The 8,800-nt window shown below is 38.1% G+C and overlaps 1 long non-coding RNA gene across 1 annotated transcript; it reads left to right on the top strand.

Annotated features, from left to right (window-relative positions):
* Positions 1–4,646: 4,646 nt before the first annotated feature.
* LOC104224894 (uncharacterized) lies at positions 4,647–5,518 on the top strand. The gene is made up of 2 exons (XR_011404001.1): positions 4,647–4,736; positions 5,062–5,518. It is a non-coding gene; the product is annotated as an uncharacterized lncRNA (long non-coding RNA).
* The last annotated feature ends 3,282 nt before the right edge of the window (positions 5,519–8,800 follow it).

Below are 8,800 nucleotides of genomic sequence, written 5' to 3'. Positions count from 1 at the left end.
TCGAGAAGTGGGCCCGGGGTCGGGTTTTGGTAATTTCAGGATTTGTGCCCTTTATTGATTGTTTTCGATTGGGCTTCGTTCCCTTAGCATATTTTGATGTACGCATTCTAATTTTGGATAGATTTGACGCTCGTGGAGGCCAATTCGAGGGGAAAAGGCGTCGCGAGCTAGAGATTTAGCCGGTTCGAGGTGAGTAATGATTGTAAATGATGTTCTAAGGGTTTGAAACCCCGGATTGCACATCGTAGTGCTATATTAAGGCGAGACACACACTTGATGACGAGTGTGGGGTCATGCACTATTGGGGATTGTGACTTGGTCTGTCTCGGTTGATAATTTTACCGCGTATTTGATAGAAAACTATTTGTTATCGCCATTATTTTGGTTGAATGCCATATTTGGGCTTAGTGCCAACTATTTTAACCCTTCGGGGATTTTTATTGATATTTCCTCACTGGTTTGACTTTATACTTGAACTCAGTCATGGTATTTTCTACTGTTTTACTACTCAACCATGTTTACTCAGTTTTAATACTTAAATAATATTTTAAATGATGTTTAGGTGGAGAAACACTGTTTCACTATTGCCCGAGAGGCTTGTGATGATTTTTGACTGAGTAAGACAGAGGGCCTACGTTGTGAGGAAACACTGATCCTGATATGAGGCCGAGGGCCTGAGATATGTACGCCATGAGGTGGCTTGATTGATATGAGGCCGAGGGTCTAGTTTGATGCCACGAGATGGCTTGTTATTGTGCTTGGGCCGTAAGGGGCCCCTCTAGGAGTCTGCACGCCCCCAATGAGCGCGAGTACCCATTGTGATGTGAGATTGAGCCCGAGGGGCTGGTATTGTTCTGAGATATTGCCCGAGGGGCGGATTGTTGATACTGTGCCCGAGGGGCGAACTTCTATTTGTTTACTTTACCTTAATTACCTGTCAATTACTTGTTTACTTGTTGAAGGAGGATTTACTTGACTTTCCACTATTTTTCTGCATTTAAATCGTTTTACTGCTTCATTATAGAATGCATTGTGCCTTACGTGTTTTCTTACTTTCAGTCGTTATTTACATTTGTTACTCATTGAGTTGGAGTACTCACTTTACTCCCTGCACTCCTGTGTGACGATTCAGGCGTAGCTGGTACCGCTCCCAAGTACTGATCCCTCCAGTTTCAAGCGAGCATTCGGAGACTATGAGGCAGTTGTTGACGTCCACAGCCCCGTGTTTCTACTCTTTTATCATTTCTATTTCATTTCAAACATTTGTACTAGTTTATGGATTTAGCAGACTTGTATTATGGCCTATAGACGCTCATGACTTGTGACACCCCAGTTAGGGCTGTGTCGGGTGTAATTCTGCATATTATCAATATTTTTCCACTATTTAGTACATTTAAATCATGGTTAGACTATTTTTATGTTGATTAACTGTTTAAAAAGTGAATTGGGTTTCACTGGCTGGCCTTGTCTTCACGATAGGCGCCATCACGATCGGGTTCGGGTTTAGGGTCGTGACAAGTTGGTATCATAGCCTAGGTTACATAGGTCTCACGAGTCATGAGCAGGTTTAGTAGAGTCTCGCGAATCAGTATGGGGACGTCTGTATTTATCCTCGAGAGGCTGCAGAACCTTTAGGAAAAAAAACTTCATATTCTTGAAATTCTTGTCGTGCGAACTTGTTGATCCGAGTACTAAACTTCTGTTATTCTATTCTCTCACAGATGGTGAGGACACGCGCTACTGGTCGGGGTAGATGAACCCCAGTACCAAGGCGGGCTATTAAAGATGCTAGAATACTTTGTGTCTTGCTAAGAAAGATACTTGAAATAACTTAGTTGAAGTAGAAGTAGCATAATAGGTTTTAGGAATTAATATTTTGAGTTTAATTACTTGTTGGCTTGTAATAGTTTTCATAATTCCAAAACCCAAAAAAAAATTAATGCATTATTATTTTTAAACTTACTAAATAAATATATTTTCCAAATGTAAAATTTATTCAGTACTGTTCGGTATTTTTTTGGTTTATTTTTATAAAATGAAAAACCTACCCTAATAATCGGTGCGGTTATAGATTTATATAAAAACCTACGATTTCTTAAAAAACCTAAAAATCGGTTCAGTTCGATCGGTTTAGTCGGTTTTCGAATATTTATTGGCACCCCTACCTCAAGTACATTCGTCATGAATTTAGTACATTTATAGCTTGTTTGGATGGTTGTTACCTATTGTATCGTATCGTATTGTTACTTTAATACAATGTTTGTTTTGATTGTTACTTAAATTTTATTGTATCGTATCGTTAAATTCATCGTCACATAACGACGAAATGTGCCACTTTATGTAACGACTGATTTGGTGTGGTCGCGTCATTACCTTATCTTTTTCTCTCAATCTCACCCTTTATTATTATTAATTATTTTATTTTATCATTTACCCTACTTTTTTATATAGTAATTTTAGCTTGTATCATAATTTTTCTTTATAATATTGCAAGTTTATTCTTCATATTGTTGGTGCGTGATATCATGAAACGATGGCAAACGACACAATCTATCCAAACATTGTATTTATCAAACGATACAGCACAATACAATACAGTACGATACGATACATTATGAAACGACGCGTAACAACCATCCAAACAAGTTTTTAAGCATGTATCAACATATATATAACAATGTTTCACGATAAATGTCGGGGGAGTCTAAAAAAATAGCACTCGCTCGAGGTTCTAAATTTAAGCTCACACGCGTAAGGTAGCTTGCTACAAAAGAAAACATTAGATCATTGGCTATAAAATTCATGACTAGGTCAAATTTCTCATTCCTTTGAATAGTATGTATTCTTATCTAAATTTATCATTTAACTTAAGGAAGTTAACGTTTTAATGCATATGCTAAGTCGGAAAGACCACGATTTTATATTCCAAGTTGCCATATATATATATATATATATATATATATATATATATATATATATACCGGCAAGAAAATATATGAATTCTGCCGGCTATCCCTATTAATTGAGATTCAAAAAACGAATCGTGATATACTTAAGAAACTTTCCGTCCTGAAATTTCTGTTTGATGATGAACATTAATCTCGTTAATCCTTTGGACATGATCCTATTTTCTATAGGACTTAAAAAAAAATTATGTACTTACAGATTAACCGTAACATATACAATATTTGATTAAAGAATGTTAACATTAGGAGTTCATATATAGAGACAATTTGAAGCTTGAATTCGTCGGCACGGCTAGTCGTCCCACATAATCTTGACACTTGATCTATTTAAAATTCCTAAACCAGCGTTCTCATCGTCCATTTTTGGCTTCCTGGCCACTTAAACTTGTCGGGTTTTTTAAAGCCGATAGATATACTTATAACTTTCCCATTAGAACATCCGAACTCGTTTTTTCCATAACTAATAAACATATTTGACCATTGACCATGCCCATGTGGCGTCAGTTGGTCCTAATCAGCAGCCCGCATGAGGAACACGACGCACAGGAGCGTGAAAACCCCCTTCCCAATGCCCAACAGTACAAAATACCCCCTTCGTCCATTTTTAAAAATCTGAAGCTCTATTTTCAAATTTTTTTCATTTTTCAGACTGTGAAAATGGTGGAAAGTAGGGAAATTAGAGGGCCTAATTCTGCAATGTTTTCTTTCATGTTTTCATTATGCATAGAAGAAGAGATTCTGGGGTATTTCAAGTTTCAATAAGGAGGGCCTTCGGATTCTCTTTGAAATTCCAAGCTAGAAAGACGACATACAACGGCATGCCGGCAGTGATCTTCAAAACAAGAGACTACTATGTCATCATGGCGGCTCAATGTAAGAGGACAATTGTTGGTCGATTTCTGAAGACCCGATCCTGAATTATAGGTCAAGATTCTCTAAAAAATTCCCTTTGAAGGGATCTGCAAAAATTGGAGTTTATGATAAATTAAATGTGTTTCTCAGCTTCACTAATGATGAAGATTACAATTTTGTTCTATATAAGCGGGTGATTGAAATTGAAGGTCTGCAAACATACCCAAATTCTGCAAACATTGTAGGAAATTAGGGCACTATCTTGTTAACTATTGAATCCTTGAAATAAAAAGGCTGGAAGAAAAGAAGGAAGAGGAATGAAAGAGTAACATGGAAAAGGATCAAGCTGAGCCACCTGTGAAACAAAATAATGAAAAGCAGATAGCCATTGTTGATGAAGAAGAACGCTAAAGTAGTCAAAGAGAAGGAGTTGTTGCTTGACTTTTCGCGCCCTTACATGTAAGACATCCATTGATCATTTGTTGACTGGATGGACACGTATGTGTATGTGTAATACATGCGCACATGGTCAATGGTCAGATGTGTTTATTAGTTATGGAAAAAACGAGTTCGAGTGTTCAAATGGGAAAGTTATAAGTTTATGTATCGGCTTTAAAAAACCCAAGAAGTTTAAGTGGCTAGGAAGTCATTTCGCCTAATATTAAATAATAGAGAATGAAGGAATCACCTTGACTTATTCTTTTTAACTTGCTCATGTACTTAACAATGATGTAAATGTTTGAATTAGTCAAAAAATGAATTAAGTTGACAATGTTGAGCATATACCATACTATAAATATCACCATTGTTGTTGCCAGTTTCCTCACCAAGAAATCCAAAAGGAAAACAAGCTAGATATGGCTAAATACACGGCCTTCGTTGCCCTTCTCTTCTGTCTTCTCCTTATCGCTGCTACTGGTGAGTCAAATTAAGTAGCTCATTTTTTTTAATCAAATTAAATGATTGAGATGTTCAGGATTGTCCCAAGATACTGTCTCGTTAATTTGTATAATCTAACGTAAAGAAACATTTCTTTTTCTTTTCTATTTTCCAGTTATATTACTGTATGTACTTCAAAAGGTTATATCTTTCATGGTACAAATATTTCTAGCATAATACTAGGAAAATATCACCATATAATATATAGACTTGACCATTTTTTTCCAATTCGTATATTAAGTCATCAGGGGTATATTTTCATTAAGCATTTATTCTTAGTTTGCAAAATTCATGCTTTATGCAGAGATGCAGATGGCAGAAGCAAAATATTGTTCGAAGAAAAATCACAAATGGCATGGACCTTGCCAATACTCTTACAAATGTAGCCAGCATTGTAAGCACTGGTTTGGAGCTAAATATGGAATTTGTAAAAAATACCAATGGGGACACAAACATCATCATTGGGCAAAATATGCTTGTTATTGCTACTCTCCTTGCCATTAATCATAATAAGGAACTTCAGAGTCTCAAGACTTGTCTTTGACAAAAGAAATAAGAAGCTATCTATTTATGTATGTCTAATAAATACTGCACCAGCAAGCAGTTACTATGATTGTCTTTTGTTTGACAATGTAACAAGTTTGATTGTAGGGTCTAGCTAGCCTGATATCCCTCTCCCCCCTTCAGGCTTTTCTTGAATAATTATTTTGCTTTTGTTTAATGTGAACTAAGGTATGTCATTTTCCCAAGATACTGTTTAATGTGGCTATGTATGTCATTTAATGATTTATGATAAATGAATAAATAGTTCAATTCTATTATTAAATCAACATGTGTTAGGCTTATCTAGTAGTAAAGACTAGATGCCATCATAAAATCCTAAGGTAAAAAATTGGGATCGTGACATGTACGCAAAATGCATACGATGAGAGTGCTAGTAGACCCAAGGTTGATACTTGGGAAAAACTTCGTGGCACACTGAGGGATAAGTTCCTGCCTAGCAACTCGTCTTGGGTTGCTAGGGATCGCTTGAAGTAGTTGAGACAGACTGGTTCTATTCGGGACTATGTGAAGGATTTTTTATCTTTGTTGCTGGACATCCAAATATGTCGGATGCGGATAAACTGCATAATTTCATTTCCGGAATGCAAGGTTGGGCACAAAACAGAATTTGTAGGTAGAAAGTTAAAGATCATTTTAGTGCAATTGCGGCAGCGGACGTGCCGCGACCCTAGAACTCACCCGATCGTGATGTCGCCTACGTGAAATTAGGCCAGACGACACAAACCCAAAACTAACCAGAAAATCTTAAGAAGTCATTTTAAGCCATTAATTAACTAAAATTCCATAATATAAGTTTAAATAAGCAGTGCGGAAATATAACACAAGCCCGACATCGGGGTGTCACCAGTCATGAGCAACTATAAACTCGTCTAAGAACAAGAAGGCTAACATAGTCCGAAAATAAAATACTAAGACAATCTGAGTAACATAAGAAGGAGAAGTGCAGGGCTGCGAACGCCAAGAAGCTACCTAGCGAACTCCGGAGACCTGCTGGAAGACTGATCAGCACTCACTATCGCGTTCCGAGACTCTTGGATCTGCACACAAAGTGAAGGGAGTAATGTGAGTACACCAACTCAGTAAGTAATAAAAGTAAAAGTAGCTGAGCAATAAGAAAATAGGTAATTTCACGTCATAGCACTACAGTAAAACAGTATATGTCCAGAACAATACAGTAAATCAACTAACTCGTAAAACAGCTCAGTTCAGTAAAACCTTTTTAAAATATTTTTCAATAGTTTCAAACCAGTGATGAAAACTATAAGTAAAAGGATAGAAACGTAAACAGCCCCTCGGGAAAAACATATACCATAAACCGCCCCTCAGGCAAAATATCAACAGAACTAGCCCCTCGAGCTACCTCACATTCACTTGTAATCAACCCCTCGGGCAACAACATGAAACAACAAAATGGCCTCGGGCAATATCACATCACTCACACTCGGTACCCGTGCTTAATGGGGGTGTTCATACTTCGTAGGGGCTCCTAAAGCCCAAGCGCTATAACAAGCCATCTTGTGGCATAATCAATCAGGCCCTCTGCCTCACATAACAATCTACCTCGTGGCATAATAAATCAGGCCATCGGCCTCTCATATATAACAAATCAGTACAACATGCTGCGGCGCGTAGCCCGATCCCATGATATCCTCACAACATAGGCCCTCGGCCTCACTTAGTCAGAAACCTCTAAAGCCACTTGGGCCACAATAAAACAGGATGCTCAGTTGAAATATCATTTAAAGTATCAAAACAGAGTAAATAATACTGAGTAATGAAATTAGTCTAACATAGCATGACTGAGTACAGTTGTTAAATCAAAACAGTAGAATTTCAGTAAAGAAAGCCTCTAAGGGTCCAAACAGTTGGCACGAGGCCTAAATATGGCATCTAGCCAAAACATAGTAATACTTTCCAAAACACAATAGTATCAAATAGTTTTCAATCAAATATGCGACATAATAGTCGTACGGGATGGACCAAGTCACAATCTCCAACGGTATACGACCCACGCTTGTCATCTAGCGTGTGCGTCATCTCAAAGTAGTGAAACAATGTGAAATCCGGGGTTTCATACCCTCCGGACAACATTTACAATCATTACTTACCTTAAACCGGTCCAAACTCTAACCCGCAATGCCTTTGCCTCTCGAATTGGTCTCCAAATGCTCCAAATCTAACAAGGATCAGCTTCACATCATTAATACACGCTAAAGGAACAAAGCCTGAGCGAAAATAATCAAATTAACTCAAAAATTCCGAAATTGGTCAACCTGACCCCGGGCCTATGTTTCGGAATCCGATAAAAATTACATCACTAGAATCCTTATCCTCCCACGAGTCTATACATACTAAGAACATCAAAATCAGACCTCAAATTGTCCCTCAAATCCCCAATTTAAACTCTCCAATTTTTCTTCCATTTTCCCCCAATTTTCACCACAAATTCCCAAATTAAATGATAAAATCAAGACATAATCAAGGGATTTAACCAAATTTGAGTGAATAACACTTATCCCAATCAATCCTCTGAAAATCCCCTCCAAAACCGCCTTCTCCCGAGCTCTATAGCTCCAAAAATGCAAAAATGGCCGAAATCCTCGAAATAGAGTACTTTATAAGGCTGCCCAGGCTTCCTATTTCGCGAACGCGGGACAACCATCGCGTCCGCGATGAAGAAAAATATCGGCTCCCAAAAATGCTCTACGTGTTTGAGGCACAAGCCTCGCGAACACGATACATACTGGAGAAATAACTACGCGAACGCGTTACTCTATTTGTGAACGCGAAGAACACAGCATCAACACATCGCGAACGCGACCACCATAGCGTGAATGTGAAGAACAAAGTTCTGCTCTAGCCAAATTACCCTTCGCGAACGCGATGCTCCATCCTCGATCACGAAGCACATCTGAGACACCAGAAGACCAGCAAATACAGCAATGCAAAATAAAGGAAAAATAGCCGGAAATCAATCAGAAACACGCCCGGGCCCCTTGGGACCACGTCCAAACCTACCAACTAGTCCCATAACATAATATGGACCTGCTCGAGGCCCCGAAGCACACATAACAACATCGAAACGACAAATCACACCTCAAATTCGAATTCATTGCACTTTGAAATTTCATCTTCCACAACCAATGCTGAAACATATCAAATCACGTCCGAATGACCTAAAATTTTGCACACACGTCACAAATGACACAATGGACCTACTCTAATTTCCGGAATTCCATTCTGACCTCGATATCAAGATTTCCATTGCCAATCAAAAAATGCCAAATTTCCAATTTCGCCAATTCAAGCCTAAATCTACCACGGACCTCCAAAATACATTCCGGACGCGCTCCCAAGTACAAAATCACCTAACGGAGCTAATCAAATCATAAAAATCCAAATCTGAGATTGAATACTACGATGTCAAAATTTGTTCAAACCTTTCAAATTTAAAGCTTCAAACTGAGAATTGTTCTTCC

Source organism: Nicotiana sylvestris, chromosome 11, assembly GCF_000393655.2.
Source record: "Nicotiana sylvestris chromosome 11, ASM39365v2, whole genome shotgun sequence".
NCBI lineage: Eukaryota > Viridiplantae > Streptophyta > Magnoliopsida > Solanales > Solanaceae > Nicotiana > Nicotiana sylvestris.
This window is presented reverse-complemented; position numbering and strand designations above follow the sequence as displayed.